Source organism: Microcaecilia unicolor, chromosome 3 (assembly GCF_901765095.1).
Source record: "Microcaecilia unicolor chromosome 3, aMicUni1.1, whole genome shotgun sequence".
NCBI lineage: Eukaryota > Metazoa > Chordata > Amphibia > Gymnophiona > Siphonopidae > Microcaecilia > Microcaecilia unicolor.
The window spans coordinates 346,862,982-346,875,810 of NC_044033.1; the positions used below are offsets into that span (position 1 = coordinate 346,862,982).

At 42.3% G+C, this 12,829-nt stretch overlaps 1 protein-coding gene across 2 annotated transcripts in view; it reads right to left on the minus strand.

Moving 5' to 3' along the window:
- Nucleotides 1–5,555: 5,555 nt before the first annotated feature.
- AKAP12 (A-kinase anchoring protein 12) overlaps nt 5,556–12,829 on the minus strand; it is a 264,608-nt gene continuing 257,334 nt past the window's right edge. For both annotated transcript variants that reach the window (XM_030198478.1, XM_030198479.1), the window contains one exon: nt 5,556–6,738. The gene's annotated coding sequence lies outside the window, so the exon portion shown is untranslated. The remainder of the gene's footprint in view (nt 6,739–12,829) is intronic.

The window sequence follows — 12,829 nt, forward strand, 5'->3', positions numbered from 1 at the left end:
GAGGCCACTAGCACTGAACTAGCGCCCTCATTTACTTGTGTCCCCATGATCATCGGGCAAACAGCATCCAAGCGAAGCAATAGTGCAGAGCTCATTTAATTTAGATGAGCTCTGCTTGTATTCCGCCCCTATGATCAGAGAACAGCACTCTGATCATAGGGGTGGAATAGCACCTTAACCCTACGCCAGCTCAGAGATGTGTTAGGTTAAGGCTCTGTTCCCACCCACCCCCACCTCTTCAGTCAAGCAGCCCGGGCTGTCACCGTTTCCTGGGGGGTCCATAGAACCCTCGTACCACCCCTTCCAAAGCAAAGCCCTGGTGGCCTAGTGCCCTCCAAGCACCACCACCCCCAGGATGCCAACATGGGGGACTAGAAGTCTGGTGGATCTCCAGCAGTGGGTCTCCAGCCCCCTTACCCCCCAAAAATATACCTGGTGGCTAAAATGGGCTGCCGACACAACCCCTTCACCCTCCCTGGTGGTCTAGTGGCAAACCTGCCTACCCCCCCTTACTTCATTATTAGAGGAGGTAGTAGCACTTCCTCCTCTTTCCAGCATCACCTTCAAAATGGTGGCACCCTGTCCTGCCCACTGCATCCTGAAGCCCCGCCCAGCACATCCCAGGATGCACTGGGTAGGGCAGGGCACCGCCATTTTGAAGGCAGTGCTGAAAAGAGGAGGGAGTGCTACTTCCTTCTCCCATGCTGCTGTATGGTGGTGGATGGGCAGGTTTGTCACTAGACCACCAGGGAGGGAGGGTGGGAGGTTGCGTTGGCAGCCCATTTGGGCTACCAGGCTTATTTTTTTTTTAGTGTGAGGGAATTAGGGGGCTGGAGATCCACCATCCCAGGGGGGGGGGGGGGGTGGGTGTTTGGGGGGCACTTGGCCACCAGGGCCTTGCTTTGGGAGGGGGGTATGGGAGTCCCATGGACCTCCAGCCCAAGTTTGACGGGTCTGGGCTTTTGACAGCCCAGACCGGTCAAACAAATGCAGAAGGCGCTCAGGCACAATCCTCCTGCACTTTCCCAGGATGACCAACGTTAATAATGCGCTTAAATTTGCATGTTTTTAGTATTGATCATTGGAGAGTTAATTTCCCATGTTGTTCCAGCACTATTTTTAGGGCACTGTTTCAGAACACCATGGGGAATTGATCATCGGAGCCCAAGTTGGCAGATGTGCCTTGCACTAGAGACCTATTTTTAATAACAAAATAATCACTAAGATCATTGTACAACTTTGCAACATCTATCTGCAATAGATCTTAAGTCTACATCAACCTCTAGCTGGATGAGCACAATTCAATATAGAAAATGTTTCTAACATGGGAAAAGAAGTTTCTTATCTTTCTCAAGGCAGGCAGAACAGGCCCAGCATCAGTCCTATGCCAGGCCTCACTAAGGGAGGAAATGCAACTGAAGTAAGCAAGCGCCATTGTTCAGCTCAAACAGCCTTCATCCTCCTGACTGCTTTGTCCAAACCCTGCCAATCCTTTTTAACAATACACATATTGCTCTAGCTGTAGGGGGTCAGGTGCAGATTTTTGCCCAGCAGCGTCAAGAATCCAATCACTCTTCAGAACCTTAACATCCACAACCAATCTGTATTTTGATAAAGCTAGCTTTATTTAAATGGATTTTAGGCAAGAAATCATTTTACATATTGTTAACAGCTTTGTAACTACAAAAATTAAGAATGAAAGATTATACAGTTCATGCTACCATTATTCACTTCATCTGCTGAAGCTGTTATAATGTAGATTAATATACATACAGCAGGTATACAATTTGTACAAATGCAACTGTGAGTTCACATTCAGTTGGCGTTATAAAAAGCATTAATAATCTTCCCAGTGATTTTCTTTTTTGCTCTTATAAATCTTGAGCTGCCATCAAAAGAATAAACATATTAGTTTTACTTCTTAATTAACCACTGCTCTTGATTTCGCTTATTCTGACAAATTATGTGAATTTTTACATTTTGCCAAACAAATCTACACGGTTGCTCATCTTAGAGTTACGTTGTTCTCAAGGTATGTCATTTTTAACCCCCAAAATAACAGGAAAAAAAAACCCTGAAGTTTAGTCTGTGTCCACAGTATTGCACACTATTTAATAAATAGTGCACCCCATGGCTCAATAATGTACACTATTTAATCATATAGAGCAATAGGGTGCACTATTGATATTGCCTCCAAAATTAAAAACAAAAAAATGAAAATCCAGTTAACCACATGGGAAACAAAACAAAAAATGTTGGCTTGCACATCTCCAGTATATAGTGACTTCTACAATCTAGGCCATTCGGAAAACATCAGTTTGCAATTTGGTTTGTTGTGTATGGCCTTTCTTTCTGTTGTATTTAACAGATTTAAGCCTGTAGACCAGTGGTTGCCAAACCTGGTCTTGGACGCACCCCAGCCAGTCAGGTTTTTAGGATATCCACAAAGAATATACATGAGAGAGATTTGCATGCAGTGGAGGCCGTGCATGCAATCTCTCTCATGAATATTCATTGTGGATATCCTGAAAACCTGACTGGTTGGGGCGCAGCCAGGACCAGGTTTGGGAACCACTGCTGTAGACCGACACTGTTGCAGAGGTTTCATGCTGTGGGAAAAAGAACCCAAGACTCTCCACACTCATGAAAAAGGTTCTACACTTAGGGGCCCCTTTTACCAAGCTGCGGTAAAAGGGGGCCGTCGCTTGCATCGGCAAGTGTTTTACAGGCACACCAAGCCCCCCTTTTACCGCAGCTGGTAAAAGGGAAGTCTCACCATCACTGCCAGGTACATTCTGGCACTACAAAAGTAAATACATTTTTGTAGCACCGGAAATGGTGTGCTAGAAGTGGGAAGTACCGCTGGGCTGCTGCGGTAGCCCGGTGATACTTCCTGTATATGAGCGGTAAGTTCGCATTAGGTTTACCACCACTTAGTAAAAGGCGCCCTTAATTTCTTAGAAAAACAGGGGAATCCAAATCTTCACCTATACCAGCTCCTCTCTGCAAGATATCAATTATAAGTGCCCTTGAATCAAAGGCTATTGTAGCTTGGCTCTTCAGTATCAAAAGTCTTCACCACAATATTCAACCCATCTATTTCCTACGAACAATCTAAAAATAAACTAGAGAAACATTACTTCTGAAAATTAAGATTCTTTTGCTGTCTGAAGCCCTAGGCAGCCATTTTGGGGGAGTAATTCTATAAGGAGCTGCCTAGTTTTAGGTGGCAGGAATGCGAGTATAAGAAGATATTCTCGCACAAGTGCTCACTTGTGCACTTAAGTGACCTCTTATAGAATATGAGTAGTGAAAAACTACACACCACATTTGATGGCACATTCTTTGTTGGCTGGAGCACACAAATACATATGTAAATTTAGAATATTATAATTTATATGCATTCTTGCAAAATGTAGATGTGGGCATTTACACTTTTTATAGGGTTCCAGTAAATAATCGTGCATTACAGATAAGCATACCTTCGGCCATTTGAGCCAGTATTCTATAAAGAAAAGTAGGTGCCTACTTTTGTAGAACATGTTTGAAATAGGTACCTACTTAGTCCTCGCATCCTAGGTATCCTGTTATAGAATTATCCCCTTTCAACTTACTTAGTCCTTGGTCTTAAAGAACCCTACAGTCAAGCTCACTGTGTGATGCCATTCCACGAGGACTAATCCTCTTTTCTTAAAACATTGCTTCCACAGCCTGGTTAACCTTGAGAATGGAAGATCACATAAGCCTCGGGGTAAGCCTTGCTGTTTTTTTTCTTTTTTGGAATAATATGTACCACCACATTATTTTTAAAAATGTTGCTTACTGGATCAACTAGTTGTTTATTACATATTCATTTTTACATCTGGGCTTCCCAAATCTGTCCTTGGAACCCCACAGCCAAGCTGGGTTTTCAGAATATCTATAATGGAGAGAATTCCGCATACACTTTATAGAATCCTCGTTAATCGCAGATCCGTACCTGCTGGGCACGGGACTTAGGCCTGCTAAAAGCACGTGTAAATGCCAGTGCCTAACAGGTGCAGATCGACCTAATTCTATACTTCTATGCCCAACCTTTGGGAATGTCTATCACTTGCCCCTGGCCATGCCCCCTTTTCAGATACGCACTACACAAGTTGCACATGTATCTCTATAAAATAGCGCACAAGATGAAATGTGCAACTGCCAAAGTCAATTAACTGCTGTAATTGGTTGTTAGTGCCCAATTATTGCTAGTTAAGGGCGCATCTCGGGCGCATGCTCAAAATTCTGCACACAACTTTTTGCTCAATATAGAGAATCCGAGAGAATACGTATACATGAGATAAATCTCCATACACTAGAAATCCCTACTATATGCACATTTATCTTCTGCATAGTCATTGTGGACATCCTAAAACCCAACTTGCTGGAGGTCTCTCTTAGTGCTTCAATTAAAAAAAAAAAAAAAAACCACACACACACACACACAGAATAAAGGCAGATATTTAAGTATTTTAACTGCCAAGTTACTTTTATTTTTACTACAAGTTACTTTTTATTTATTTTTGCTACTGCATGATACGATTTTTTAAAAATTGAGTGGCCTGTCTTTATGATTCACAGGGCACTGCAGACCTTTCTAATATATACCGCCTTCACCACGCACCAAAGCTCCACTTACACTTATGAAAAGTTAGAACACTTTTCATCAATTTTTAACCAATATGCTTGGAAATCCTACTCTTCTTTGCTAGCAAAAGTGCAAATTTCAATCATTTTACACATTTCATATGAACATGGGCTATTTAAGCACTGTGAAGAATATATACACGTTAGTGGAAATAGCCATTTTTCAGTTAGGTTGGGCTTACCCCTCCCCCAAAATTAAAAATGTATTTACTTATTTAAAGCTGCTTCAAATATCAGATGAGGAAGCCTCAGTACACCCTATACTCAGCCAGCTCTTGGAATCAATTTGTGGGTAGCGCTCAGAAGGTGCAGGTTTGCTACAAATGCACTTTTAGAATACGCTGAGCTTTGTTAAGACATCTAATTGCTATCAGTAAAGCTGTTTTTCTCTACCTCTTTAAGAGAAGACTGTCTGGGCAGAGGTTATAAAGCTTCCCTTTGCAGGACAACAGAGCTAAGTTGACTTTTGCTATGCGGCTTGTCCAATTCACTATGACGACAAAGTGCATTCACTGCAATGGTGCGCTGCAGCCAGCCACAGGTATACAGAAAAGCATCTTCTTGTGCATAACAGAGAAACAGAGCAAGGGGCGAGCATTAATTACTATCACTTTTCCAGTTAAGAAGTTTGGATTGATATCTTTGTACTGCAATCCCCTCACCTGAAATTTCACCTAGCAAATATACACTACAGCATACTACTTACCTAGGAAAATCTAGTGCCCTTCTATGCTGGAATTCCTATACAACCTGTGAACTACTTAAAGATGTGCGTACCTACAGCATTATCTGCAGCTAATTCTTAATAAAGAAGAACCCAGCAAGCAAAATTAGCAAGGAACAGCCCAGTCTCTGCCACACCTTAATTAAAAATACAAACAGAATCAAATGTAAACGATTTTATTTTTCATAAATCAAAATATCCCAAAGAGAGTCCAAATAATGAAACCCCAATATAAAAGAGAGAGAGAGAGAGATTAAGAACGGTGAAAAGTCATTAATAACATATAACCAACAACTCTCACTTTCTGATATCTAAATCAATTCCGAGTCTGGTTTATTTATTTATTTATTATTTTGGCTCAGAGAGGAACTTTTACAAGTGGATACAAATGAAAAATATTTGCCATTCCAAAAAGCACACTATGGTCCTTCATCTAGCATAGGATTTACAATCTTTTAACTTTCATCCAGAGCACAGCTATGTGAAATCAAATACCTTTTAAACAAAAAAACAAATGTTTTTTTTATAAAGTATAAAACTATTTTGAAAGTCAATGCAATTATAGTGCACACAGTACATGGATAGGGTCTTTTTAACGACAGCTTTGGGAAACTATTTTAAAGCATCAGTGTATAAACACCAGTAGGACCTTTACAACTTGTTCCTTTGGACCAGGAATGTTCTTTTTAGCTAAAAGCAACTGCAGCCCACATCTCCAATCTTATTCAGTCATATTGTCGACACTTATCTACGCAAGGACCAGCTGTAGTCCATACTCTGTGCTTCACCAGTCACCATGATCATGTGCACAAAGTAGCTCATATGCCACGTAAGGCAAATGGACCAGTTTAAGAAGGCAAAGAAAATATACAATAAAAGAACTAGATTTAGGATATACACATAAGTACAAGGAATTATTACTCCAGTTCTGAAAACCTGTTAACAGTGAGAATCTGGATCCTCAGATACTAGGTGCCCACACTCTCATTTCTGAGTTAAATGTAGTCATCTAATGAAACGCTAAAATAATCACATTTCTTTTACCTTATCAAGCAAAAAATAAAAGTTTTTGTTTAAAAAAAAACCCCCCAAAAGCCTTGGGAAGACAAAACATTAGCTTCTAGGAATAACGGGCAATGTGGTTAAAGCTCCCGATAATTTCTGTCAGGATTGTCGACAGTTTTCCAGGAATGTTGTCGGACAATGGCGGTCTCTGCTCACAGTTTGGAAAAGTTGGTCAGCATCCCGTTCCCCCTTCAGCAGTTTCCATCCTCTCTGTGGCTACAGCTGCTGCTTTCACATTCTGATCTCTCTGGATGCAATGCATAGATTTCGCAGGACAGCTAAAGAAGGAGAGAGAGAAAAATGAAATAAAATCTCTTAAAAGTGTTTACTAAATTATTTTCCTTCGGACAGTGGTTTCAGAACCTCCTTCAGTAGGAAAGCTGAGAGGGCTCCCTGAAGGGCAGAGAGCTGGCTTAAATCTGCCTTCTAATTGCTTCTCAGCACCCTGCTCTGTCTTTTGAGGTGGATCTCCAATTATTTTCATTTTGTCTTTATTTTATAATTTGCTTCTTTCTTTTTTTTTTTCTACATCAATTATACTGCTTTTAAGTGATGCAAATTAGCTCAATTCCACTCCTTCTGAAACAGATTTGGAAAGGTTGTGCTGTCATTTGCACTGGGAGGTTCAGAGAGTGCAAAATGCACAATGGGAAAGCTTTGGGGGGGGGGGGGGGGGGGGGGAGGGCGAAGACTGAGTTTCTAGAATGCTCCAATGCACTATGGGGGTGATTCTATAGCTGGACAAAGATATGTACTTTATAATGTTCTGTAAGTTAGATGTGTTAAGTGGGAGCACCTCTTGCAAATACATGTGTAACCCTACTTTTGTTTCAGAGTGTGTTCAGCTCTACCATACCTGATGCTTGTACTCGGGCAAAATACCTCAAGCCTATTCAGATCAGCCCATCAGCTTGAGTTATTTTGCCAGACTACAAACCTCAGGTACAGTAGGAGCTGAACACACTCTGAAACAAAGTGGGGTTACATGTGTTAAAAATAGTTGCATATTTACAGAATAGCACTCAGGTGGTATGGTAGCATATACATACATACGCACATCTACACTAATATTCTAAACCAGAAGCGTAGCCAGGTTTTAATGTCAGGGAGAGCAGATCTTTTGTAAAACAGGGGTCAGTGTGAAGCTGAAGGGCTGATCCGCATAAGCACCAATTTATTCAAAATCCGTTTGGGGGTGTAGCTGCTCCCCTTCTACCCCTTTATTCTAAATATTTACGTGCTCCATGGGCAAGTGGATGTTAGCACCCAACTTACAGAACTGCCCTTCACATTTCTAAATGGAAAATTAAAAAACATTCTATATGTCAGATCTTTAGGAAATAATATAAAAACCAGACATTTTTGTGATTATTTATTAAGAAATGACAGAACCAGAGGTTGGTCCAGTTATAGTTGCAGGATCAGCGGTAACTTTGAATTTCCTGATTGAAAATTAAGTCAGATCCCACGGTGTCCCACCAAAACAGGAGCTGGTAAATGAATGTCAAAGAGTTTGACTTTTATTTTGCTTTGCCTATTAATTAATTAAATGGTTTCTGTCTGTGAAATACTGATAATTTGTGATCACTGCTGTTACTGAAGCCTTACTCATTCTCTGGACAACTATAAATTGGTATCATCAGGGCCAGACTTGCTTCAATTCCTAGCTCATTTCTTCCTCTCTCTGGAATGCTGAGGCAGCATTTATAGGGCACATGGGACTGGAGGAAGAGAAGGAGGAGGAGCAATAGTCATTCAACAATGGTGACATCTAGTGGCCAGATTTATGGCCCATGATTGAGGGATCTAGGAGGAGCCCTGGTGTATGGCCAAAGACTGTTGCTACAATGCCTAAATTAAGGCCCTGGTTTAGATTACACTATAGGCAGACCCCTTGCCTGTCTTGAGGTTGTAGGCTGCATTAGGATACAGGGTTACAACACTGGAATGAGTCATATTGGAGGCATGAGACCCAGTAATGTACAGTGGAGAGTAGAGGGACCCTGGGGTAAGCCATACTGGTGCAAAGGCAGGATGCATCAGCTGTAGGCACACTGAAAAAAAGTCTGCTGGCATTGGGGAACTTGGTGCTCAGAATGTGCATGCAAAAAATGTTCTGTTCCATGTCATTACGTCATTTTGTTTTCTATTCATGTTGTTGTCAGATTGTTTTGCTATATATGGCTTTTTTTTAATGAAAGGCAATGCGGGAAGCAATGCATGCTATACTTTAAACTATAACATGGTGGTTTCTCACCCTAACCTTTAGGAAATCTGAAGGCAGGTAGCAACAGAAGCAATAGTAACCCAAAGCACATAAAGCAGGGAAGAGAAGTCTCAGCAATGACATTAACACCTGAAAATATCTCGACAGATACACAGTGCAGTAGCAGTGGAAACATTCCCCCTCCCCTCCCCCAAAGATACCAAAAGAGGGAAAAGGCAATGCAGCTGTGGTGTAGAGATTCCACCATGCCGAGAAAGGAGCAGGGCAGCTATAGCAGAAGCACTGACAGTGAAACAGGGTATCAGAAGCAGAGGCAACACCACCCCAAGGCAACAAGAGAGGAGCAGGGCAGCAGCAACTGTAGCTTCAACATGTCAAGGCACTGAAGGGAAAAAAAAATGTGGGCCTGTTCAGTGGTGTTAAAAACCCAAAGGTTATAAGAACGGTGACAGGTTCTGCAAAACCTGGTCTCCATTCTGGGACTCTCTCACCCCCGTAGCCAGAAGTAAACTACTACTACTACTACTACTACTACTATTTAGCATTTCTATAGCGCTACAAGGCATACGCAGCGCTGCACAAACATAGAAGACAGACAGTCCCTGCTCAAAGAGCTTACAATCTAATAGACAAAAAATAAATAAAGTAAGCAAATCAAATCAATTAATGTGACCGGGAAGGAAGAGAGGAGGGTAGGTGGAGGCGAGTGGTTACGAGTCAAAAGCAATGTTAAAGAGGTGGGCTTTCAGTCTAGATTTAAAGGTGGCCAAGGATGGGGCAAGACATAGGGGCTCAGGAAGTTTATTCCAGGCATAGGGTGCAGCGAGACAGAAGGCGCGAAGTCTGGAGTTGGCAGTAGTGGAGAAGGGAACAGATAAGAAGGATTTATCCATGGAGCGGAGTGCACGGGAAGGGGTGTAGGGAAGGACGAGTGTGGAGAGATACTGGGGAGCAGCAGAGTGAATACATTTATAGGTTAGTAGAAGAAGTTTGAACAGGATGAGAAAACGGATAGGGAGCCAGTGAAGGGTCTTGAGGAGAGGGGTAGTATGAGTAAAGCGACCCTGGCGGAAGACGAGACGGGCAGCAGAGTTTTGAACCGACTGGAGAGGGGAGAGGTGACTAAGTGGGAGGCCAGCAAGAAGCAGATTGCAGTAGTCTAAACGAGAGGTGACAAGGGTGTGGATGAGGGTTTTGGTAGAGTGCTCGGAAAGAAAGGGGCGGATTTTACGGATGTTGTAAAGAAAGAAACGACAGGTCTTGGCGGTCTGCTGGATATGAGCAGAGAAGGAGAGAGAAGAGTCAAAGATGACCCCAAGGTTTCGAGCTGAGGAGACAGGGAGAATGAGAGAGCCATCAACAGAAATACAAAATGGGGGGAGCGGGGAGGTGGGTTTGGGGGGGAAAATGAGAAGCTCGGTTTTGGTCATATTTAATTTCAGGTGGCGTTGAGACATCCAGGCAGCAATGTCAGACAAGCACGCTGAAACTTTGGTTTGGATGCAAGGTGAGATATCAGGGGTAGAAAGGTAGATTTGGGAGTCATCAGCATAGAGATGGTAGGAAAAGCCATGGGATGAGATTAATGAACCAAGGGAAGAAGTGTAGATAGAAAAGAGGAGGGGACCAAGAACAGAACCCTGAGGTACGCCGACAGGCAGAGGGATAGAGGTAGGAGAGGATCCACCAGAGTGAACACTAAAGGTGCGGAGGGAGAGGTAGGAAGAGAACCAGGAAAGGGCAGAGTCCTGGAATCCAAGTGAGGACAGGGTATCGAGAAGTATGCTGTGATCGACAGTGTCAAAAGCAGCGGAAAGATCAAGAAGAATGAGGATGGAATATTGACCTCTGGATAGTTTGATAGGGGTAGTAAAGGGGGGGGGGGGGGTAAGGGGTTTAATAGTAGAATTATGAGAAAATCCCAAGAACGATCTATATTGTAATGAATATTTTGGAATAGTAATGTAATAAATGTTCTGGATGTTAATAAACATTGGTGTTTAGTGAGTGAGAAACCTCAAAAAACTGAAATAATGCCACATTTTACATAAGTATTGCCATACTGGGACAGATCAAACGTCCATCAAGCCCAGCATCCTGTTTCAAACAGTGGCCAATCCAGGTCACAAATACCTGGCAAGATCCCAAAGAAGTACAAAATGTTTTATACTGCTTATTTTCAAGTTCTCCACAAGAGTGGAGTGTAGGAGTGGCCTAGTGGTTAGGGTGGTGGACTTTGGTCCTGGGGAACTGAGTTTGATTCCCACTTCAGGCACAGGCAGCTCCTTGTGACTCTGGGCAAGTCACTTAACCCTCCATTGCTCCATGTAAGCTGCATTGAGCCTGCCATGAGTGGGAAAGCGCGGGGTACAAATGTAACAAACAAAAAAAAAAAAACCTAGGAAAACCACTTGTTGCACCGACTCTGGTGCCAGCCAATGTTCCCCATCACTAAGAAAACCCATTCAAATAGGCACGACAGTTGGTGGGCAAGAAAAAAAAAATGGTAAGGACTGGCCGCTAGGAGTCTGCAAAGGTGTTTTCAGTGGGTTCTCCTAAAAACCACCTGACTGAAGTTTCTAGAGAGGTCTCTTCCAGGGATGTTAGAGGTCCCTGCTGCCAACTGCTGAATCTACAGCCTGTGTCAAAAGAGCAAGTTGGACCGCACTAATAGCAGTTCTAACATGCCCAGACAGTTATCCAGGTACCAGCAGTATCAACTATCTGCCAGATTCTGTTCTGTACAGGTTGCCCGAAGTTGGGCATGGATCACAGATCCGCATGTAAACTTATTAGGTAGTTAGGTGATAACAATTCATTACTATGTTCATTGGAGGAGTAGCTTAGTGGTTAGTGCAGCGGACTTTGATCCTGGGGAACTGGGTTCGATTCTCATTGTAGCTCCTTGTGTCTCTGGGTAAGTTACTTAACCTTCCATTGCCCCAGGTACAAATAAGTACCTATATATACTATGTAAAACTGCTTTGAATGTAGTTGCAAAAAATCACAGAAATGCAGTATATCAAGTCCCATTTCCCTTCCCTTTCCCCTTATTAAAATTTGCTATACCACCCTTTCTGAGCATGCAGGCCAGGTCAGTTTACAATAAACCTAAAATAACATAAAACCAAGCTCAGAAAAGAATTCAATTAACGATAGGTAAGAAATCAAGAACAAACACACCTAAAATTAAAATGATTAAATGCTGAAAATAAAGAAAATCACTGCTGCTGTGTCCAAAAGCTTGGAAAAATTAAAAAAAAAAAAAAAGAAAAAAGCCTTAAGCAAAGATTTAAAGGTCTTAAGGGAGGGTTCGACACAGAAGGATGGTGGGAGATCATTCTAAAGTTTTGGTCGTAAAAAAATAAAAAGTGGTATGCCTAATGGATTCTAGGTGGCATTAACAAGCATTTACAGAATACTAGCTTAGTGCACATCATCCCGGCGCTTAACTTTGGATGCCATTTATTGAATTCCCACCACCATATCCAGATTTAACTTCTGGTGGCTGGGCAATACCCAAATATTGAGTGCTGGTGCCCTGATTAGGCCCAGGATTGGATATCAAGGTGAAATTCAGCTTGTGGCAATCAGCACCATAAAAAAAATCACTGACACCAGCTGAATATCAGCAGCGTGTTAGCTATTTAAGTCTATCCCCATATGCTTTATGATAAAGACCACCGACCATGTTAGTAGCCACCCTTTGGAACAACTTCATCCAGGTTATATCCTTTCGAAGGTGAGCTCTCCAGATGTGGAGCAATAGCCTGTTGGTTAGAGCTTAGGACTGAAATCCAGAGAGGGCAGTGAAAATTCCCACATCTCTTACTGTTGCTCTTTCTGACCTTGGGCAAGTCACTTCGCCCTCCATTACCTTGGGCACAGCTTGGACTGTAAGCCCCCTGGGGCAGAGATAATTACATTATAAACTCACCTTGCACTTGGATATGGAAAACTGAGTAATTAACCTGATATCTAAATCCAAGTAAAACTGTCAGGTGTTGCTTTTACAAATTATATTACATTGAGGTGTTGGAAAGTTTTCTATCATTCTCTGGCTGACAATTTTTGTTGCAAAAGTGTCCTTCTGGAGCCCCTTTCAGGACCCTTTGATATTGATAGGAAATCCTTTTCTGCTG